Raw genomic sequence first — 24,243 nt, forward strand, 5'->3', positions numbered from 1 at the left:
GAGGGATGGAATGTTCCTCGATTAGCTCCTGCGGCTTTTCTTCCTGGAAGTAGGTCCCAGGCCGTGTTCTCTGGCTTTTGGCTCAGCCTTCTGGAAGGTTCTTCATTTTCCTGGTAGGGAAACACCCGGGGGAAGAGTAACAGAATATCAAACAAAGAGTTCACTCTACCACATCAAGCTTTGCCCCATCTTAGTACTTTCATTCTATGCTTTTCCCCCTGAAGATTGTTCTATTAGAAGTGAAATACTGATCTGACCGATTTTCTACAAACTATTACTTCCATCGATCAGCCCATTATTTTATTATTATTATTATTTTTTTTTCACGGTACGCGGGCCTCTCACTGTTGTGGCCTCTCCCGTTACGGAGCTCAGGCTCCGGACGCGCAGGCTCAGCGGCCATGGCTCACGGGCCCAGCCGCTCCACGGCATGTGGGATCTTCCCAGACCGGGGCACGAACCCGCGTCCCCTGCATCGGCAGGCGGACTCTCACCCACTGCGCCACCAGGGAAGCCCAGCCCATTATTTTATACGGTATCTTTGCTTCTCAAGTTGTCGGGTGAAGAATCAGGTTTTTTCTATTCTCAATTTCAATGAAAATTTAAAAGACCTACAAAATGCAAGGCAACGTTTTCTCTTATTAATTTCACAGGTGTAAAATATCTACATTCAATTTTCTAAGCAGTTTCTCGTTCCTCACTGTCAGTTTCTGTACTTACGGCCCATGAACCACGCTTGAGCATCATTGTTCTGCTCTTTGTGCGTTTGCACATGGCATAATGTTTAGAATCTTCTAGATGTGACTTTTTTGTGTGATTAGGAGACTGAACTCAGCTCCTGACAAACTGAAGGAGAGAATTTCTCTGGATTAGGAGACTTGCACGGCACACTTTTTATTGGACCTTTGCTTCAGGCTTCACCGTACCTCTATCATTAAGCCCCACTCTATTTAATATTCTTCTGTGTTGTTTTCAGTTAAATCATTCGTTTTACACAGTTCCCAGTCATTCTTCCTGCTTATTTCATGTGCACAACAAGTGTGGGCTCGTTGGATTTAACCCCAGAGGTGCGTGTGTCCACCACAGCACCCATCCTTTGCAGGGTCATTTTCCTTTTTTCTGACTCTGTTTTGGAAAATACTTCCTTAGCTTTGGGATGAGGCTATAATCTAATCCATCTTCCGTTTACTCTGAAAAGCCAGCGTGGTAGTACAGAGGCCAACTGTATTTTGGGGCAATAACCGTCTTGCCCCATCCACGATGCTATGACGTCCGCTGAAAGGGTGACTGCCGCCTTGCTGGTGGACTGGAACGTCCAGATTTCCCTGGTTTTATGTAACCATGCATTCTTTTCACTTTCCTTCTTAGTAATGACATTTATGGAACAAATATTTATTGAGTTCTTTTTAGTGCCAGACACATTGAGTAACAAGGGCTGTACCAGTGAGACTCTTGGCTACAAACAGTAGAAACTAATTCTGAGTAACTTTATAAAAAAGAGAATCGATTGGAGGGGCGGTAAGCAGCTCACAGAGCTGACAAGGGGTCTAGGTAGCGAGCGGGACAGAAGGAGACCGGGTGTGGGCAAAGTCATAGACAGGGACAGTCATCTAGCGCCACGACTGACCCTGCTCCGCTGGGGCGCGGGAGCCCCACTGTATCCTGGCCACCACATCCTCTGCGTCACCCCCTCGGGAATCACATTTCAAGCCAAAGCTCTTGTTTGGGCAGGTGCAGGTCCCACGCCCGGCTGAAGCTGCCAGGACCGGGGATTTGGAAAGAAGGTGGCGGGGGCTTTGACGAGCACGGTGAGTGGGGACAGCAACCAACCATGGGTCTTGTTGAGGGTCTTCCCCGGGGACAGCGCTCAGGGGAGTCAGGGGGCCTCATGTGTCCTGCGGAGGAGGGGACGGAGCCCCCAACCTCCACGTCGCTGATGCTTTATTTTATTTTATTATTTCAAAAGAGTAACCAGATTGCAGACTTTATTCTATTCTACAGAAAGGTTAACAAGAATCAGGTGGAAAATGCTGGCTAGTTTAAAGATTAGTACCAAAAAAAAGATACACTGTTGTTTTAAAAAAATTCCTTCCCTTAAACACAATTACATCACCAGCAAAACGGTCCAGCGAGTTGTTTGAAAGAGATAGGGAACAGAAGAAGAGTATTTATTCAGCGCAACTTTGAGTCCAGACACTGATGCCTGAGGCTGGAGAGCTCTCGGCGCTGGTGGGCGGGTGGACTGCCCCGCGTGCTGGGAGATGTTGACCAGCATCCCGCCTCTGTTCACTGGACGCCACAAGCGCGCCCCCGTCCTCCTGCCTGCGGCCTCCCCACCCCACTCGAGAGTTTTGTTAAAGTGTTAGGTTCCCGTGCCCGCGTCAGAGCTCCTGGAGCAGAACCTCTGGGATGTGAGGTTAGACCCTGTCTTTTCAACAATCTTCCCAGATGATTTTACACACGTTAGAGTCTGAGCGCCGCAGAGATGGGAAGAGCTTGGAAAGGAAGCTTTGTAAGTGCGCACGGAGAGGGTGATTAGATTTCCCTTCTGGAAAGATCGCTCTGGCAGGCGGAGGAATCTAGGCAGGCCGCTTAGAGAGGGTGAGGGCCGAGACAAAGGGCAGCGATGCACCTGGAGCAGAGGGACTGAACCTGAACGCTCCTGGTGGGGGGATTTCACAGGATGTGCGGGTTGATTACGCGCAGGGGGAGGTGTGTCCGAGCACCCCGTTTTCTGATTTGGTTGATCGTGTGATGTTGCCCGAGACAGGGAATGTTGGTGTGCGGGGGACCCTCAGGAGAAGAGAAGGAGCTCAGGTGTGGACACATGGGGCTCCGGGGACTGACGGGACCTCCCGATGGATGTGGAGTTGGGGTGTGGCCCCCTCAGCATCCTGGGGGTCACGGCAGAAGGGCCAAGAGGGCCGAACAGAGCCCTGACTAACCAACTGCACGTGGGCAAGTGGGAGGACCCACGAGGTAGACGGAGGTGAGAGGCCATGGAGACAGGAGGGGAACCAAAGGACCAGCAGCTGAGGGAGAAAACAGGGGAGGGCCAAGGGGTCGGGTGCCACAACGAGCTGGTGGGAGAAGGGCCAGTGGGTCTCACACTCCGCGGATAATTAGTGGCCTTTGCGAGAGTGGTTTCGGTAGAGCTGCGAGGATAGAAATCAGATCACAGTGGCAATAAATAAGAGGCGAGCTGGTGAAGGAGGTGAATGTCATCTTTAGAGGGAATAAGACAGTTGACAGGGGTAGGAGGGGCCTGAGAGGCAAAGGAGGGTTTTTGTTTTATAGCTTTTGGCTGTGTCACTGACATACGATCCACTGCACTTACGTAAACCCATGTGCTTTGGTCAGTTTTGACGCATGTGTGCACCTGCGAAACCATCGCCATGTTCAAAACAGTAGATGTGTCGTCACCCCCTAAATATCCTTGTGTCCCTTTGGAAGTCCTCCCCCTTATCCTCCACTGATTGGCTTTTTGTCACAATAGATTAGTGTGCATTTTCTAGAATTCTATCCAAGAAGTATCTTCCCACATGCACTCTTTACTTTTTTTATTTTTTTATTTTTGCAGTACGCGGGCCTCTCACTGTTGTGGCCTCTCCCATTGCGGAGCACAGGCTCCGGACACGCAGGCTCAGCGGCCATGGCTCACGGGCCCAGCCGCTCCGCGGCATGTGGGATCTTCCCGGACCGGGGCACGAACCCGCGTCCCCTGCATTGGCAGGCAGACTCTCAACCACTGCGCCACCAGGGAAGCCCGCACTCTTTACTTTTTTTTGTCTGTCTTTTTTTTTTTGTTCTTGGAGAATCGGTCTTGTTTCAGGGTGCCAGGTGTATCAATGACTTACCCCTTTCCACTGCTGGGTAGCTTTCCATTCCGTCGAGTGGCCTACGAGCTCTGCTGTCTACGTGCCTCTTGATGGGCACTGGGTCATTTCCAGTCGTTGGCTGTGACATGTAAGGTTGCTATAAACACGCATGTACACAGAGGCACATACACTTTCTCCTGGGTAAATACCTAGAAGTAGAAAAGGGCTTCAAGTGGTAAATGTACGTTTAACTTTTTAAGAAACTGAAGCTGGTTTCCAAAGTGGCTGCACGTTTCACATCCTCACCAGCCAGAGGCAGAATTCCACGCCCTGGCCCACACTTGGTGTGGCCGCCTGTTGACGTTTAGCTGTTCTCTTAAGGCTGTGGTGGCGTCTCACCTTGGTTCTGATTTGAACACCGTCTTCATCTGCCAGCCCTCGGTCTTCTCCGGGAGGAGCGTCTATTCACATCTTTTGTCCGTTTAAAAAACTGGTTGTTTTCTGATGATTAGCCTCATTCTAATCTTAAGGAGTCCCTGAACTCACTGAAAAGGCATCAGATATTTGACGAGGAGAAATCAGACTTAGAACATACTACGCTTACACAGATGCAGCTGTTGGATGTGGTTTTCTTAAACAATTTCCTTTGTCTCTGGTATTTTTGTCCTTATGAAGGTGTCTTCTTTCCTCAGTGACTGAGAGATGAAAATGCAGATACTAGATAGTGAAGATGAAGCAGGCTCTGAATAGAAATACTGAATCTACGTCTCGATGAGACCACTTTACAGTGGTCCCCAGGGGCTGCTTTTGTGGCCCTTCTGTCTCTGGAACGTGAGGAATGGCACTCAGTGCCCTCTCCTTTCATCTTGTTTCCTCACCAGCGAGGCTGGGGAACCCCGGCCCGAGGCTGCTGTCCAATCCTGCGCCACAGGTTCAGGCTGTCACCAGGGAAACAGGGACTGTTTTCTGTTTTTTCCACTCCCCCCGCTCCAAGCCCTGTAAACGCTTTTCTCATGTAACAGGAAAAAACACGACAGTAGAGCTTTGCCTGCTGATGAGAATCGCTGGGCCCCGGGGCGGGTCTCCTGTGCTGGCTTCGGCCCGGGGGCTTCCCATCGGGCTCCCTCCTCCCCCGGGTCTGTGGGTGTCAGGGGCCGGGGATGCATGGAGCCCCCAGACAGCGGGTTCTCACAGGCCCATCGGGGAGAAAGACAGGCTCCTGCAAATGTGGAGACTGCGGGAGCGGTTTGCCATGGCAACCCAGGGAAAGGCCAGGTCTGCACAGGCACAGCCTGATTTCTGTCTGCTCGGTGGGTGAGAGTGTCCTCTCGTGGTTAGAGGGTCGCGGGAGCCTCTCCCGGCCCCCTCACACCTTCACTGTGACCTGCAGAGGAAATGTGCTCTACGCTGGGACTGTGTGTGTCTGAAACAACCAAAATGTAATGATACCACCCTCACCCTTACTGTGTGAAATGCAGTCTCTTCTGCTCTGTTACATTTACATTTTATAGAATATATGTTACATTGTTTTCTCTTCTATTACATTGCAAAATGCTGGCCAGATCCCCTGAATTGGATACGTGGAGTGAGGGGTTGCAGACTTGAGGTCTGGAAAACTGCCCGAATTGACGTGCTTGCGCCGGGCGCGGGGGGCTCAGGCTTCCCTTCTCTCCGCGTCCTGTTTGGCTCTCCTGTCCTCAGCTTCGAGGCCTAGCAGGAGGAAGGATCAGCTAAGGGAGGCGAACAGCCCACGATTCTGAATTCACGCCTGTTGGTTCACAGACTTCCAGGGGGTCAGAGGCTCGCTTTCTTTCTTTCGTCTTTCAGGCGGGGGGAAACTGAGGCACAGACTCACGGCGTGCCCTCCTGTGGTCCCGGCTGAGGTGGCAGGGCCTGGGCAGCCAGGCCGCGGGCTTCCCCAACATCCACTGCTTCCCCTTTCAGGGAGGAAGGAGCGTCCAATTGCAAACGAGAACTTTGCTTTCCAACCCTGAGGTTTTAGTAAAGTTAAGGCTGAAATACATCAGCCTTTAACTGGTCCGCAAAGGCACCAGAACGTCATTGCTTTCTTTCTTTTGCTTTTCTTGAAAAACATTTTGTTTTCAGGGATAAGAGTTAATATTTTTAGGATTTCCAAGTCTCCCAAAGCAGGTCACCTCAAAGTTTAGAAAGTTTTCTGGGGAGATTTCCTCCAGTTTAGAAAGTTTAGGTACATTGTCAAAACATTTTTGTCTAGGAATGCATTTCAATTTCTCTTTATTTTTGTTTTCAAAATTGAGTTCATTCAATTTAAATTCTTCTGCTTTCTTTTTAGAATTTAGTGCTACAAGCTTCTAGGTTGTAGGTAATCTACATGGTAAATCAGGAGGGGCCCAGAGCCATTCGTATAATTACTGACTGAAAAAATAAAACTCTGCAAAGAAGCACAAAATTATGAGAATTCTCACAGGAGTGTAATATTTATTTCAAATTGCAAAAGCTGGTTCTGTGTTTTCCTCTATTTTTTTTCTACCCTGTCTTTTTTTTCTTTCCCTTTCTTCCTCTCTCTCTCTTTCCTTTTCTTTCTCTTCCTTCCTTCCTTCCTTCCTTTCTTTCTTTTTCTTTCTTTCTTTCTTTCTTTCTTTCTTTCTTTCTTTCTTTCTTTCTTTCTTTCTTTCTTTCTTTCTTTTTCTTTCTTTCTTTCTTTCTTTCTTCTTTCTTTCTTTTCCCACTTAATCTCTTTCCTTCCCATCTATCCTTGAGGCTGAGTATGACTGTCTGTTTTGAAATGGCAGCAATATTTCTCTTTAGGCATTGGTATTATAGTCCAGTTAAACATCCAAGCCATTCACCTTTCTGTCTTTTTCTTTTTCACCCTCATCACCCTCACAGCGATGAGGTCTGAGCTGTCCAGAGACCCAGCACGGGCAGGAATTCTGATGAAATGAAACGGAGAGCACCATTTACAAAGATTCCCTCTAAAGTGAAAATATAAAAGGTCCTGGAGTTTAGCAAGGGAATGCTGAGTTTGGATGTGACAAACACAGTCGATAATAATGCCATCTTTCTTTGGGGAAACAAGGCGTTCCTAGGGGTGTGTGGGAACAGCTGCAGTCGGCAATGACCTCACTTCTCATGGGAGGGGACAGGGGAGGTGACTGGCTCCCGGCCCATCCACCAGCCTGGCTCCCCGGCCACTGGGCTGTGCTGACCACCATCAGGAAAGATGACATAGTACCTGCTGGAGACAGAGCTAAGCAGCAACCCCACGATGAGTCAGTGGCTTTTTTTTTTATAATAACAAATGTTTTTTGTCAGTTTTACTTTTTAGTTTCTAATTTCTTTTTTTTAAATATCTTTATTGGAGTATAATTGCTTTACAATGGTGTGTCGGTTTCTGCTTTATAACAAAGTGAATCAGTTATACATATGTTCCCATATCTCTTCCCTCTTGCGTCTCCCTCCCTCCCCCCCTCCCTATCCCACCCCTCTAGGAGGTCACAAAGCGCCGAGCTGATCTCCCTGTGCTATGCGGCTGCTTCCCACTAGCTGTCTATTTTACGTTTGGTAGTGCATGTATGTCCATGCCACTCTCTCACTTTGTCACAGCTTACCCTTCCCCCTCCCCATATCCTCAAGTCCATTCTCTAGTAGGTCTGTGTCTTTATTCCCGTCTTACCCCTAGGTTCTTCATGAGTCATCAGCTTTTTTTTTTTTTTTTGCGGTACACGGGCCTCTCACTGCTGTGGCCTCTCCCATTGCGGAGCACAGGCTCCAGATGCACAGGCTCAGCGGCCACGGCTCACGGGCCCAGCCGCTCCGCGGCACGTGGGATCTTCCCGGACCGGGGCACGAACCCGTGTCCCCCGCATCGGCAGGCGGACTCTCAACCACTGCGCCACCAGGGAAGCCCCGAGTCATCAGCTTTTAATGTAGAATCCACCGACCTGTCGTGAAAGGCCAGCTGATAACAATCCCTTAGGAGCAGAGGCCAAGGTACCTAAGTGCTAATTGCTTAGAAGCAAGTGTCGCTCTGATCCCCTCTCCACACAGGACTCAAAGTCCCCCCAACTCTCTTGCACACAGACAGCTGCCACTTCCCTCCCCAAGTTTCAAGAACAGCTTGTGGGGCAGAAACGGGATCTGCAGTTTGTGGTGGAGTCCTTGTCCTTCATGATGCGAAGTGACCTTGGCCGCACGGTTCCCTCTGCTGGGAGCACCGTGTCCCCATGCAGTGTCCCTGTGCAGGAAACTGGCTTTGCAAATGTTTTGGAAAGCGGGATATTGGCATTTATAGTTGCATAAATTCTCTTTCAAAGCAACAGTTCAATTTGTCAAACTCTCACCAGACAGGGAACTGGGTCTTGGAGCTCTGGACTTGTGCTACTACGGAAACCTCCATGAAATTTTGAGTCAGTGGCATTCCATTCACTCAGAATCAGTATCTGATGCCGAAAAGAAGAAAAGGATCGATGTGAGAGCTGAAATCCTCTTCGGTTACAGCGTTTAAGAGTCACAAACATGTTCATGCATGTTATGTAATCACTGTTGTTAAAGATAACCGTATTACTTCAGGAATTTAGCTCCAGCACCTTAAAATTTACAAATTACGTACTCAGATAAAGTTTTTTCAAGAAAGTTAACTACAGAAAAAGGAGTATTTAATACTCTGTCACACAGGAAATAGCATAATAATTATAATGCTTTTAATAGCCATGCCTTCAATTAAGACTATTTTCTTCTACGAAATACCGTTGGTATGAAAATCTGAATGTTTTCGTTGGTAGGGGACGAAATAGAAATACTGAAAAGTTGAAAACTGGTTTCCTGGCAGTGAAATGAAGTTGCCAAAATCCAAGGAATCTGGACTCGAGGGGCGTGTGGACGGTCGCCAGCGGGTGGGGCGTCCCGTCTGCTGTCTGTTGTCGTTTCAGAGATGGCGCCTGTCCTGTACATCCTGCGCTACGGCTACATTCATGGGTTGGGGTGAGAACCTTGCTTGCAGGGAAGGGACTGACAGGCACCTGGTGGAAACAAACCACTAGAACCACAGACAGAGGATACGTTCTCTCCCTGGGGTCAGGTGGCATGTTGGGAAATGGGGGCGGGCGGGGAGGGTGATAAAGGGTTAAGGATGGAGGGATAAGGCTGCATCCGGAAGCCAGCTGGGAACGGCTCCCTTTCTTGGGCTTCTGCAGGGAACAAGGCTGCCATCACAGAATGTAAACAAAACCAGGGAAGCGTCTGACCACACCAGGGCACACGTGCACGCGCGTGCACACACACACGCACACACACGCACACACACACGCACATCCTCAAAGAGGGAAATTCGGCAGCATAACTGAAGCTGTGTGATCCAGAAGGAGATTCTCCTCCAGCACGAGACAGGGTGTCAGTTTGCTCACAACGACACGCTTTGGGGGTGGGTGTGACACTGCACAGCTGCACGCGTGTGTTGCACGCAGAGCTGGGGGGCCCAGAGCCTTGAGCACGTCAGGGAGGCCAGTCCGCCAGGACGGAGAGGACAATGAAGGCTTCCCTGAGGAAGAGGGAGTCGAGCAGGAGAAGCCCGGTGATCTTCCCTCCCGGGCACAGAGAAGGGCGGTTGAAAACACAGAGATAAGAGAGGGCTGCGCATGGGGGCGCGGGATGGGAGCTGCTAAACGATTAGGGACCACATTAGGTCACACTAAAGCATTTGGGAGCAGCAGGCCACGGGATATTTTTTAAATGGGGCGCTGATGTGATGTGGCCATCGTCCTGGAGACACTGCTCTGAGGTCAGGCGTGGGCACTGGTTTGGAGACCAAGGGCCGGAAGTCCAGGTGGCAGGATTTGCCCAGGTGAGCAAGGCCTGAATTGAGGTGGTGTCGAGGGATGCAGAGGGGATAACGGGTCTCAGAGGGTCCAGATGCAGAAGTGACAGAGCTGAACTGGTTGAGGGCCAAGGAGGGAGGGGCCGAGCACGGTCACCAGGCTCCCGGCTCCGATGCCGCATCACCAGGGGCTGTGCACCCGGCAGGAGCACGCCGGGGACGGTGTGTGCCTGTGAGTCAGTTTGGGCCGTGTTGCCTTCCAGATGTGTCTGAGATGTCCAACTATTTCCACCCAGTGACTGTTACATATTGAAGAGAGAGAAGGTGAGACAGTGTCTGGAGGGCGGGGTGTCTGGAGAATTCCAGTGACAGCGACAGGACAGAGGAGGGCTCTGGGGGGCTGGGGGTTCCAGGTGGGGGGCAGGGGCCGGTGTGAGGATGGAGTGAGACAGAAGTCACTGGGTGAGAGTTGGGTGTTTGGGTAACAGCATCAGATGTGAGATAGGGACCAAGAAGCATCCACAGATTAACTACATGCAGATCACCAGTGTCCTTGCAAGAGCCATGTCCGTGCACTGCGGGAAGGAAGACGAGACTGGGGAGGGTGGACAGATGGACAAGAGACGTGCGGCTGGAAGCAGCTGCGGGGCCGCGCTCTCAGCTTCCACTCTGCAGGGAAGGGAGCAGCTGCCGGGGTCACGGTGCGGTGTATGCCGGCTTTCTTTTCTTTTTTTCTTTTTTTTTAACATGGAAGAGGTTTGAGCATGTTTAAATCATGATGAAGAGAAACGCAGACAGAGAGGCTTACGGCGGGAGAAGACAGAGCGAGGCCCCGGGGAGGTGGGAAGGTGGGGGCACGCCTGTGAGGAGGGGGGATAACGGGAGGGAAGAGGAGGCTGGAGGAGGGGCCGGGTCAAGGCGGGCGCGGCGATGGGACGGGGAGTGGAGGGCTCTGCGGGGGGCCGGCTTCTCCCTGTGAAGTAGAAACTGAGGTCGCATCATGGGGGGGGTGGTGGTGCGCAGCCAGCAGAGCAGGGAGGAGAGAGGCCGCAGGAAGTGGACTTGGGAGCTGGAGACCTCGCTGGGCGGTGGGATCACGAGCCCCGCAGCGCGGGGACCCTGCTGCGCTGCAGGCTGGCCGCGGGGAAGGTGGTCGGCGGGGTCCGCGCGCAGATGCGAGCGCGAGGACGGCGGCGGGCTGCGTCAGGGGTTCGGCCTGGCCACCGAAGGTGCGGACAGCGGCCCTGGCGCGGGCGAGCGTGGAGGGCAAAGGGCCGAAGGGCCGAGGACGGAGGCAAAGCAGGGTGCGCACGCGGCGTGGCCCGGAGCGCTGCTTCTGATGGAGGCTCTCCAGGTGACAGCGGAGGAGGGGGAGGCGGGCAAGGTGCAGGGGGACAGGGCGGGCCTTGCCGAGGCAGACGCGGACGTCACCCGGATCCCCGTGTGGGACGGGCTGGCCAGGAGGCCAGCAGGTGACGAGCCCACCTGCACCGCTCACACTGAACCGCTGGCGTCTCTCTGCCTCGCTGACCAACGATGGTGCGAAGCGGGGCCCAGGGACACCAGCCGTCCACGTGCTTCTGGGGGATGTCACCCACGATGGACTCTCTCTTTTTTTCAGTCAACTCGTTAATTTATTTTGAGACAGTAATAAAGCCATTGCGCGTCAACATAAATTTTTTTACGGAAAAAACCCGCTATATTTTCCAAACCAAAGGAAAATGGCGTTGTTTTATGTTTCTGCAGATTTCTTTAAATGTCTGGCTTAATAGAAAACAGCCAGATTCTCATACCTGCTTCTTCGTTTGATCTGTTAGAAAATCATTTGTCATAAAGCCCCTGGAAAACCCTAATGTGCACTCACGACGGGATGAGAGTGAAAGAAAGAAGAATTTCTGACCGTGGAGAAAATTGGTTTGCTCTCCTGGACTACTCGGAAGGGTCTTGGGGATTCTGGCGACACTGGACCACGTCCTGAGGGCTGCTGGTTCACAGTCCACTACTCTCCGTGCACTGAACTCTCTTAACGACTGAAATGCGGGGAGAGAAGACAGGTGCAGCCTCTAGAACTAAGGGGATCCTCAAAGGAGAGGCAAGTTGAAGATAAAAATGGATTGGGGGGCTTCCCTGGTGGCGCAGTGGTTGAGAGTCCGCCTGCCGATGCAGGGGACACGGGTTCGTACCCCGGTCCGGGAAGATTCCACATGCTGCGGAGCGGCTGGGCCCGTGAGCCATGGCCGCTGAGCCTGCGCACCTGGAGCCTGTGCTCCGCAACGGGAGAGGCCACAACAGTGAGAGGCCCGCGTACCACAAAATAAATAAATAAATAAATAAATAAATAAATAAATAATGGATTGGGGACTGCTTTACCCAGCAAGTGGTGAACTTCCACATCTTATCCCAAGACTCGCAGGCCACAAACAGACGACAAACAAAACAAACAGAAGCCTTAAGAAGTATTTATTAATTTAACAGGAGACGAATCTGTGATAGACTAACATCTCAGAGACATTCCTGACGTCCTTGGTTGGACTGTTAGAGGACGTCCCCGTGCCCCTCATCACGGTCCCTCTGAGCCACGGCCAGGGCTGCACTTGTGCACTGGACGGATGCAGGATGGGGACCCTTTTGTTCTGAGCCTGTGGCCGCCCCTCTAGAAGAAGAGCCGGCCAGTGTCTCGAGGACATTCGTGAGGTAGGGGTGGCTTTCCCAGAAGCAGCCTCCATGTGTCTCTGGCCCTTCAGGTCTCCTGTCTCCAAGGTGACAGTGCGGCCACACAAATGGAATTGCAGTTTCCTTGATTTGGGATCTCAGTACTCTTTTTTTTCCTCAGAGTTTAACAGTTTAGGTTTCTCCTTCCTTAAATTAGTGGCATTCATAGCACCGACCCTCAGGTCAAAATCTGACACAGAATATTCTGTGATTTTAAAAATAGCTTCCCCCAGCCAAATAGACAAAGGTACCTGAATTTCAGATATGGGTACTCTATTAGTTTTCTGTAACAAAGTGACACAAATTGGGTGTCTTCAACAGCAGAACTTTATCGTCTCATAATTCTGGAGAGCGAGGTATGGGCAGGGCTGGGTCCCGCTGAGGCTGTGAAGGAGAATCTGCTCCAGGCCTCGCCCCCGGCCCCAGCGATCCTCAGGGACCCTGAGCTGTAGGTGCATCTCCCCAAGTCCGCCTTCACGTTCCTGGCGCTCTCCCGCATGGGTGTGTCTGTGGCCAAGTTTCTGCTGTTTGTAAGGACCCCAGTCATATGTGATCAGGGCCCATCCTGCTCCAGTATGGCCTCATCCTACCTACTTACATCTCAGCCACCCTATTCCAAGTGAGGTCACCTTCTAGGTTCTGGGGGTTAAGACGTCAACATTGGAATTTTCAGTGAAGGCAAGTCAACTCGTCAGAGTTGCAGTCCAATTACTGTTGCCATCTTTCCTTTATGAACTGTAGCTTGTTTTTTGTGTAATGTGTACCCGGACCTCAGATTTTCAGAGGTTAATTCTGTCATCAGCAGCGGGCTCTGTGAGAGTTACGAAGTTAAAAAATAGATTTCTGAATGCCTTGGTCGTGCTGGCTTTAGTCCTGTTTTGACCAGACCACCGTGTTCTGATGCAACACTAGGAAAGAAACGTTTGGGTTTAATGTGATGATGATTTCTTTTCGTAAACCTCTGTGACATCATTTGGAACCTTGCTGCTTGTGAAATAGAAGGTCTGGGTATATTTGTACTTTAATTATGTGTGACATTTCCCACCTGTTGTATCTTAAGATTTTTCTTCCTCTGAAGCCCTCCCATTTCTGTTACCAGGGCGAAGCCCAACACTTGTCAGGAAGAAGTTTATGGAGATCTCAAGGACTTTAAATAATTACCTTAAAAGCACAGATTCAAGTTTGACATGAAAAGATTTCAATTATATTATGGTATTTCATGATCAAAGTTTAAACACATTCCTTTAAGATGATCAGAGTCGCTGGGTTACTTGAACTTGAAGCTACTGCCTCTCATTTTCTCCTCTGACGGGGTTAGGATCATCACGAGAGTGACGAGGGTTTTCATCAGCTTGTTGGGTTTTCTTTCTTCCTCTGAGCAGTGTAACACACGTTCAGCTCAAGGAACACCATGGTGCCCCTTCTGTGTGCCAGGCTGTGTTCTGGTGGTAGAGATGCAACAGGTGAACAAAACGCAAATCCCAGGTCTGGTGGGCATTGATTCTGGAGGAGGGAGACGGCCAGGAAGTCAGAAAAGTAAAACATTTATGAAACTACATAAAATCTCGGACAAGTAAATTATATATATAAAAATAGTTTGCTAAGATGTAATAAGCAGTATGGAGGAAAACGAAGTAGGGATGCAGATAAGGACCAGGGGTGGGGAAGGCCCAGAAAGGCACATGCTGAGAAGGGGGCTGGAGGGGCCCACGGAGCAGACGCCACAGCAAGGGCAGTGGGCGGCCGGGCTCCGTGGCCTGAGCCTGAGCTGGGGAGGTGTAGGGGCGCAGGTCACAGGGGCAGAGGAACTTCCATGGCAGCAAGCCTCAGGGAGTAAAGGGGCGACAGAGCTGTGTTCTGGAAGGGCAGCGAGAGGGGCAGCCCGGGGACCGTCACGGTGGGAGTGGGCTCTCAGAGCCTCTCTGGAAGAGCCCATCCCAGAAGCTCGCAGTGTTTGTCAAGCACCAGCTGAGTTTGCAACCTTGTGTGGGGAGGATGGTCCAGGGAACCGACAAAGTCACTCTGAGCAGGAGATGATCTCTTCCCGTGGGAGGAGGACACACATGTACATGTCTGTGCGTGCACACACACACACACCCCACGCGCACACACACACGTGCGCACACGCACACTTAGACAAGGTCAACACTGCCAACCTGGATGAGCTACAAAACCATCATGTAAGATTCGATAATGGGCCTCACGACCATTGATTATGTTTCTGATGTTTGTGAAAACATTGGAAAGGGAGGCACAGAGAAGGAAACTATGTTACGTTCCCCATTCTCGACCCAAAAGAACACCGTAACCACAACCAGCTGTCTCACTAACTAGAGTGGCCTAATAAAAGAGACAGACGGTAACAAGCCTTAGTGACGATATGGAGAAAGCGGAGCCCTTGCACGTCGCCGGTGGGAATGTAAAATGCTGCAGCCGCTTTGGAAAGCAGTTGACAGTCCCTTAAAAAGTTAAACATCAAATCACCGTGTGACCCAGAAATTCCACTTCTAAGTATATACCCAAGATAATTGAAAATATATGTTCACGCAAAAACTCGTACATGCTTTTCATAACAGCATTATTCTTAATAGTCAAACAGTGAACACAACCCAAATGTCCATCTAGTGATAAATGGATAATCAAAATGTGGTCTATCCCTACGATGGAATACTAGTTGGCCATAAAAAGGAATTAAGTTCTTATATATCTGCTACAACACGGATGAACCTTGGAAAAGTTTCACCTTTTGCTAAGTGAAAAACTACATCTGATTCTATTTGTATGAAATGATTCTATTCGGATGAAGCATCCACAACAGGAAAGGCTATTGTATTAGTCCGCTGGGGATGCGCTAACGAAAGACCAGACGGGGGCGCTGAGACACTTATTTTCTCACAGGTCTGGAGGCTGGCGCCCCAAGATCAAGGTGTCAGCAGGTTTGGTTTCTCCTGAGGCTTCTCTCCTTGGCTTGCAGACGGCCGTCTCCCCGCTGTGTCCTCACAGGGACTCTTCTCTGTGCACCTGCATCCTTGGGTCTCTCTGTGTCCGAATCTCTTCTTCTTAGAAGGGCAGCAGTCAGACTGGATTAGCGCCCACTGTAAGGGCCTCACTTCAATGATCCTCTCCCAAAGGCCCATCTCCAGATATGCTCACATTCTGAGGTCCTGAGGTTAGGACCCCAACATGTGAACTTGGCAGGAAGGAGGAGGGCACAGTTCAGCCCCTAACATCTTCTGAGACAGGAGAGACAGTGGCTGCCAGGGGCGAGGGGGGAGGGGCAACAGGAGTGACTGCTAATGGGGAGGGGCTTCTTTTGGGGGCAATGAAAATGGTCTAAAACTGGTCCTGGTGACTGTCGCACAGCCTTGTGAATTTAAAAGGGTGAGTTTTATGATATGTGGATTATATTTCTCAATTAAAAAAAACAATATTCTGCTAACCTCCAGAAGAGGTTAATATAGGTGCCAGTGGGAGAAAAACAGGAGAAATAAGGACAAAATTACGAAGAAAGTGTTTCCTGTAGCTCTCCTGGACCTCCTGACTGTTTCCTGGTGCCTTTGCTGAGCCACCTGCTAAGGACTCCATGCTGTTGCCAGGCTCCGAATTCCAGGAAGGAAAAAAGCCAAGAAATAGAACAAAGGTTCCGTGGTGGCTGAGCTCCCCGGGCCCAGCCCTGGTGACGGCTTCTGCGGCAGAGCGGGTCTGGACTGCGGGCTGCTGTGCTTGGGAAGACATTCCCTCTGCAGCGTCCCATACGCCTGGGTTTCCGCTCCTCTCCTTGTCCACAGCCTTCTTCTTTTGTAAAGATCATCATTCCTGTCCTGAGCCCATTCTGTGCCCCAGACAAGCCCGGAAGGGGGTGGTTTGCGGAGCCCTCTTCTGCTTGATAGATTCCCCGGGCCTTGGGGCAGGAGGGCCTCCCTCTGGCGCTGGCGGCTGCCTCTGTCATCTGCCCGCTCATCCTTCTGGCTGTGAGTTTGCACAGACTGAACATCCCAACATTGTAGGGACCACACTTGTTAAGTGTGGGGAAAAACACAACGTGAGCCATGTCTTAGAATAGAAATTATCCTGATCCAAAATTTGATACATTTTTTTAAATGTGTGACTTAATACGTCATGAATCTTGAAAGATCTAAAACAGCGAAGGGAAAGAATGTCAGCAAGAGACATTTTCATGCTGCTGAAGACAAAGAAAATACAACAGGTCCTGCCGGAGCAGGTGGTAGCCATTTGTGTCACAAGTTGAACTTGAGGTCTTTAATATTTGTCTATTTAATATCCTCGGTCCATATGTGACAACACGGCCATGATTAGTGGCGGAAAATATCCCTGTGCCTTTATACTAAAAGCCGATAATTCTGGCAAAATTAAAACTTTCTTTGAGAATATAAATTTGCACCTTCTAACCTTTCAGAAAAAGGTCACTTTACATGAATGCATGTGAAAAATTCACACAGCTCTTGGTCATCCACAGTCACAAAAGAGAACATGAGTTGAAGTCAACCAATAATGTGGAAAATCCAAAGACGTCGCGTATTTTAAATTCTTTCCCTTGCTGTGTCAAGATTTGCGCTAAGTAGCAGAGGGAGCGGCGGCTCCTTGGTCCATGGCGCCCTCTGGAGGAGGAAAGGGGAAGCGACGCGAGGCGGGCAGGACGTCGAGGTGCAGCAGATGTGAGCAGGTGCGCTCCTGGGAAAGCCAGCTGTGTCCGCAGGCGGGATCTCAGGCTGTACAACCGCTCGGGGGTCCTCTCAATTTCAAGTTGAGAAACTCGCATCCAGAGAAGAGGCTGTGTCCACCCTGGCTCTTTGAGGCCAGGACCCTGGAGGGGGGAGACCCTAGTCACTCCCCCCCAACCACCGGCGCTCTAGCGGGACTTTAGGGCGCGGCAGGCAGGTCCCAGGATTGGATGGAGTGAGCCTGAGGTCATCCCGGAGCTTTCTATGTTCTTTTTTTTTTTCTTGCGGTACACGGGCCTCTCACTGCTGTGGCCTCTCCCGTTGCGGATCACAGGCTCCGGACGCCCAGGCCCAAAGGCCATGGCTCACGGGCCCAGCCGCTCAGCGGCATGTGGGATCCTCCTGGACCAGGGCTCGAACCCGTGTCCCCTGCATCGGCAGGCGGACTCTCAACCACTGCGCCACCAGGGAAGCCCGCTTTCTGTGTTCTTTATGAGGGAGCGCCAGGGTTTGCAGCCCACGTGTGTGGGTGGTTTGGGAACACTGGACGATGTTCCAGAACACTGCACAGAGTGAGCCAGCAAAGGCCAGAGCGGGGCTCGGGTGAGGCTGAGGGGTGTGACTGGACGGCAGAGGTTGGAAGCTTGTTGGAGCAGGTGGTACCTGTGTTCGTGTTAACAAATTGAATTTGTGGCCTTTAATATTCCTCTAGTTGATTTCCCGGCTCACATCCTGCCCTGTGTGGCTCGGGCAGCGTTGCTTAACCCCTCTGTGCTGAGGTGTGTATGACTGGAAGTTAGGCTACTACCCACACCTATTATACATCTTGGGTTGCCCTGAGGGTTTAACGGGTTAATTTGTATAAAACACTTGGAACTGTGCCTGCACTCGGCACACGGCTACCACGAGGAAGCTAAGGTCTGTGAAGGTGGTGATGATGAGAGTGTTTGAGCCAGCCTAGCGAGGGTTCTGGGGGCACAAAGGCGATCTTGTCACACAGCGCGGAGTTCAGTAAATGTATTTAAATGTATTTAAAAAATGTATTTGCTAAATTTTATTTGCTAATATTTTGTTACAGATTTTTGTGTCTACAGTTGACCCTTGGACAACATGGCTTTGAACTGTGTAGGTCCTTCAATGGGTGACTAGTTAAACAACCAAACTGGAATATTATTCAGCAGTAAAATGGAATGAACTATGGAGACACTCAGTAATTTGGGTGAATCTCCAGAGAGTTATGCCGAGTGTGAAAAAGAAGCCCCCGAATGTTACATACTCTATGATTCCATTTCTATAACTTTCTTCAAATGACAAAATTATAGAAATGGAGACAGATTTGTGGTGGCCAGGGGTTATGGCGGGAGTGGTGGCAGGGAGGGACATAGATGTGGTTACAAAAGGGAAACACGAGTGATCATTGTGGGAATGGAAACCTTCTGTATCTTGAGTATATCGATGTCTGTATCCTGGTTGTGATAGTGAACCATAGCTTTGAAAGGCGCTATCATTGGGTGAAATTGTGACGCTATCACTGAAAGACGCGATCGTTGGGTGAAATTGTGACGCTATCACTGAAAGACGCGATCGTTGGGTGAAATTGTGACGCTATCACTGAAAGACGCGATCGTTGGGTGAAATTGTGACGCTATCACTGAAAGACGCTATCGTTGGGTGAAATTGTGACGCTATCACTGAAAGACGCTATCGTTGGGTGAAATTGTGACGCTATCACAGATCTTGCATCGTGTGACTCTACAAATAGCTCAAAATGGAAAGTTTAATTAGAAAACAAATTATATATGTACAAATGTATAAAATATATATAAATTATGTAAGATATATATTTATATATGAAATGCTTTAAAACACTCCTGAAATACACACAATTAGATCTGAACAAATTGGAAGACATACAATATTCTTGTATAGGAAGACTCAGCAATACAAAGTTGTCAATTCTCCCAATTTTCAAAATATTATGTAATTCCAAATAAAAACCAAAATTTTTTCCCCTGAAGGTAGATAAATTGATTATAAAGTCTACATGAAAAATAAACAAGTAAGAATAAAGAGGAAAACCTTGAAAAAGAAGAATTTAGTTTGGGGGACAGGGCTAGCCCTTCCAGACATTAAAATACACTATAAAGTCTCTATACATAGAGCAAGGTAGGATTAGCACATCACGGGAACAGAACAGAAAATCGAGACGTTGACCCCTGTGCATATGGAAATTTAGGGTGATAAAGGCATCATCTTAGATCTTAGTGGGAGAAAAGATGGGCTTTTACTAAATGATGTTCAGACACATGGATAGCCTTTGGAAAAATGTAAATTACATCCATATTATCCCTTACTGTACTCAGGATAGATTCCAATGCTTCAGAGATTTGAATGTCAAAAGTGAAACCACTAGTACCTGAAGAAGTGATTGGTGGTATGTCATGTGATCCTAGGCCTATACGTGTGTAGTGCTAAATTTTGAGGCCGATCCTACCACGGAACCTGTGTGGCGTTCCCATCGCTAAGAGCTGTGGATTTGACAGTCGGTTATGTGTCAACTGCATGGACTCAGCACATTTCCGTTCGCTGGTGCCCAGGCAATGAGCGTTCTCACTGTGGTTCATGGCACTGGGTATCCAACATCCTAACTCTTCAAAGAGGAAGAGACTTCACTGAGGTGAACTTCCTCAAAAGTGAAAGGATTAAAAAGGACAAAAGCAACAAGAAGTTAAAGTGCAGTTACACCTTTGATTTAAATAACATTGCTACTCCCCAACTCTGAAAGAGATAAAAAAGGTCTTGATCTGAGACAGAGTACCGCTTTTCTGGGTTGGAGTGTTCCCGAGCGTGGTGGATGACAGCCCGCCGACCACCAGGAGAAAGTGTGTCTCAGTTTTGGAGAGTGAACGTTTCTTCAAGTCCTTCCTCCTATGTTTCCCTGAGTGAGGCTAGAGAGCAATCTGGGAGGTCTTGGCTCCCTCCTGCTTTCTTTCTATCTTCTTCCTGGGCCCAAACGTGTCATTTTTTAAGGTTAAGTCAAAGGGATAAATGTAATTCTCAAAGACGACTGTAAATTACCCACGGCAATAGATTGTGTCCTACATTATATTCTTTTTTTGACTATTTGATTATAAAATAATAAGGCTGATGTTCATGCCAGCTTAAGGGTATTAACCTTATTTCTTTATAATTAAAGCTTGTTTATATAGAACTTTTCTTACCAGAAGAATCATCTATGATGTAAAATAAGAGGGTAGAGACAAATTTTATTTTATTTAAAAAAATCATATAATTAATCGACCTTATTGAGGTGTAATTTACACACAACAAAAATTCACCCATCTTAAGTGTACCAATGGATGACTTTTGACGACTGTATATCTCTGTGGACCTTCACCGTAATCAGGATACAGAATACTCTATCCCTAGTGAGTCCCCTGTGCTGTGGGCATTGTTTTAATGATTAATTCCTAATTCCGGAACATTTCTTTTAGCACGACCTTGAGTGCCGCAAGGACAAGCACAGACTCAGAAACGCTCTGTGTGTGAAGACGCTCCATGAGCAAATGAAGACGCAACGGGTGCAGATGAAACGCCCGACCTTGAATTGCAACAGGACCTTGAGAATCAGAAGAGAAAGGGATTCTGTTTCCCGTCGTGCTTTCAGGCTGGATTTGTTTACGGCCTTTAACGTGCTTTGGGAAGCGACTTTCAGGCTTTCCATCCTTAGCACGTGCCTGGTTACATTTCATCTATTTTGTTAACATGCAAGCCCTTCCAGTTGGGTTTTATTTAGACCCATTTCCCAGATGAGAACTTGGCTGGGACAGGTTAGAGAATCGACCAGGGGCGCAGCTGGCCGGTGGCAGAGCCAGGGTTTGCTCCAGGCCCGTTACTATTCCTCACTGCCTTTGGCAGAATGAGGTCTCAACGGCTGCCGTCCACCCCGCCTACTCCCTCGTCCGTCCAGGCCCGGCACCCCTGTGCCCATTCAGAGTCAAGTCCGTCTCTGAATCCCTTCTCTGTCTGAGTTTCCTTCTCAAGGCTCCCCAGACAGGCTGCCCGAACATCTCAAACATGTTCAAGCCCTAATATTTATTCCTCCCTAATTCAAGGTTCTTCTCAGCAGACTGTGTGCCCGACGGCGGGAGGCCTGGGCCTACCCGCCATCCCTCCGGTTCAGGGAGCTTTCGTCTACTTCCGGCAGCACCACGTACACAGAACCGCTTGTGAAGTTTGCCGGCCTCGGGTCTCTTGCCCATCACCAGCCCCCAAGCCCCCAAGTTCCGAGCACATGGGGGCCTTCTCTAGAGGACGTGACGAATGCACTTTGAGCCTTCGTGGAGTTTACTTGGTGCAGATGAGGGACAAACCATGTAAAAATTTAAAGCAAAGATAAAAAATAAATTGGACAGTATGATGGGAGAGGATACATGCTGTGAAAAAATACAGGGCAGGTTAAAGGATATTTGGGGTGCTGGGAGGGGCTGGCCAGGAGCAGCTCCTTCCCGTGTCCCCTGTGGGTATCTGGGTCCGACCACCCCAGGAGAGGAGCGGCGGGTGCGAAGGCCCTGGGGTATGTGTGGTGTGCAGGGAACAGTGAGGACACCAAAGCGTTTGGAGAGTAGAGACGCCACGGTCAGGGGACGGGGCACGGATCACGTGCCTCCAGGGCCCAGAAGGGACTCTGGCTTTGTTCCGGGTCAGACGAGGCACCACTGCAGGGTTTCCGCAGAGAGTGGTGCAGACCATTAACGAGCTCACAGTTTATTCCCGAGTTTCAGAATCCAGTCTGATGCTTCCAAGTGTTTTTGCCTCTTGCTGTCTGGGTGTCCTCAAGTATATTTATCTGTGCTGTGTTTCCTTTGAATGCAGCACACTGAGGGCAGGAGTGTGTCTGGAACGCGCCCGTCTCCTAAGATGTGATAGCACCTTTCTTTTTTCTGCTGCGCCTCGAGGCTTCTGGGATCTTAGTTCCCCAACCAGGGATCCACCCTGGGTCCTCAGCAGTGAAAGTACCAAGTCCTAACCGCTGGACCGCCAGGGGAAGTCCCTGGCCGTGCACCTTTGTGAGGTTGTGGGGAGACATCACGTCTCAAGAGAATCCAGTGCGCCCCAGGCCACAAAATCCACATTTATTAACTGTGCTGGGCAGGTGGCTCTTGGGATCCGGACCCCACACAGGGCAGTTGACAGGCCTTGGCAAACGGTGGAGGGAGAAGAAGGGCCCACAAAGAAACAAGTGTGTCATGAATGAGCTCTCTGTCATAGGTTGTATTGGGTCCCCTCAAAGAAAGGTGCTGAAGGCTTACACCCAGTAACCCAGATATAGGGTCAGGGAAGGTGTGATTAGTTAGATGAGGTCGTCCGGGAGGGGGACCCTTATCCAGTGTGATTGGCATCCCAATAAAAGGGGAAACCTGGACACAGGCCTGTGAGGACAGAGGCAGAGAGGGGAGGTACCTCCAGGGCCTGGGGTCCCTGCCGAAGACTGTCTGCACCACCGAAAGCTGGAGGGGCCGGAAGCATCCTCCTCTAGGGCCTTGGTTTCACACTTCTGGCCTCCAGGACCACGAGAGGAGCCGTTTCTGTGGTTCTAAGCCCCCGTCTCTGCTGCTTTGTCAGGGCGCGCTCAGAAACCACTGCTCTCTTGAGTGGAGCGTGGATGGCCTCCTCGGGCACGTGTGTGTTTGCTGGGAAATCACACAAAACCTCGGACCTGCCCGGCAACTCCTTCTCTCTGTCTGTATCCAAACCTCATGGCTCTTCCCCGTATGCGGAACCTGTCCCTGGGGTCACCTACCCACGGCCCCGGTCCAGGCCACGTCCCCCAGACGACGGTAGCACCTCATTACCGGCCCTGTTTCACCTTGTGCCACTGCGGTCCCATCTCTGTCGGGTAGCCACACTCAGTCTGGTCCGGGCCGCTCACCGTTCTGGCGTCCTTGCTACCTCCTGGGTCCACAGGTGGATCCCAGGGTCAGAACTTTGCCCAGACAGCCGGCTTCCTTCCCCCTCACCTTCTCATCTTTGTTCCCCTTGCTATGCCTGCTCAGCTGTCCTCCCCACGCCCCGGTTCCCCTTCTGCCCCGTAGCACCGGCCACCCTCCCAGGCCTGTAACTGACTTGGTATGTTTCTCACTGGTTGCCCCACCTAAACTCCACCGGGGAGGAAAGGGTTTATCTGTTTAATCTGTCTCGTTCCTCAGTGCTTCCCGAAAGCCCGCAACAGTGCCTGCCACAGAGGAGGCATTTAAGAAATGTTTGTGAAGCAATGAACAGCTGCATGAATAAAACGGAATTAGAGTTTCTCCTGTGTCTATAGCTTATAGCACGATGTAACCTGTAGTTAAATGGCTTTTATATCCCTACCAGGGAGCAGTTCTGTACAAAGACAACTGCAAAACAAACAAACAAACAAACAAAAAAACCAACACAACTGCACGACCTGAAAGCGTGGGTTTCCCTCACCTCCTCACCCACAACCTGACCCACAGGCCTCACCCTGTGGAGCTGGCTAGGCTTCCTACTGGCACCGATGAGCATAACTCCGTCATCCCGTGTGTAGCACAAACTCCAGTTTTCTTCCCCCTTTTTAGGAACAGTGCGAGCTTGCGGGGGGCGGGGGCGGGGGGCGGTCTGAGAATCTAATGGATGCTGAGAGCCGTGGGTCTCCGAGTTTGGTCCTCGGACCAGCGGCATGGACGTCAGTGGGAAACGCCCGCCCTGACCTGCAGAATCAGAGCCTGGGGGCGAGGCGGGGACGGCAAAGGGTGGGCGGAAGCTCCAGGCGATTCTGGTGAGGCCCCTGGTTCAGAGCCCTGCTCTCGGCGAGCGGAGTGGGGCTAAACAAACACCGGCACCTGGGGACTCTGAAGGAATGCTCACACCTTCAGAAACCTCCTTGATGTGGAGGTCATACTGCAAAGCTCTTTGCTCGCCACCCAACTGGAAGGCAAACCCGGAATTCGTTCCCAGGAGCCCCCAATACCGCCCCCACCCCCACCCCCCTGACAGGCACCTTGATGGGATTTAAAAAATACACCCAAACCCCTTCTGTTGACAATACTTCGTGTCAAATACCGCTGTCCTTTCGGGAGGCTCATTTGCATTCTATTAATATGTGCATAAAACGTTGTCTGGTCTCGGCCCAAATACACAGCCTGGGAAATCAAAGGGAACCTCTTCCCACCTTTTGCTGGCTTCCTCCTGAACAGTGATTTGTTCTAAAACA

General features: G+C 50.2%; 1 long non-coding RNA gene across 1 annotated transcript; it reads left to right on the forward strand.

The window, feature by feature from the left end:
• Positions 1-8,930: 8,930 nt before the first annotated feature.
• LOC137204353 (uncharacterized) lies at positions 8,931-23,320 on the forward strand. Its single transcript, XR_010933566.1, has 3 exons — positions 8,931-9,939; positions 11,362-12,309; positions 20,504-23,320. It is a non-coding gene; the product is annotated as an uncharacterized lncRNA (long non-coding RNA).
• Positions 23,321-24,243: the final 923 nt, after the last annotated feature.

Source organism: Pseudorca crassidens, chromosome 13 (genome assembly GCF_039906515.1).
Source record: "Pseudorca crassidens isolate mPseCra1 chromosome 13, mPseCra1.hap1, whole genome shotgun sequence".
Taxonomy (NCBI): Eukaryota; Metazoa; Chordata; class Mammalia; order Artiodactyla; family Delphinidae; genus Pseudorca; species Pseudorca crassidens.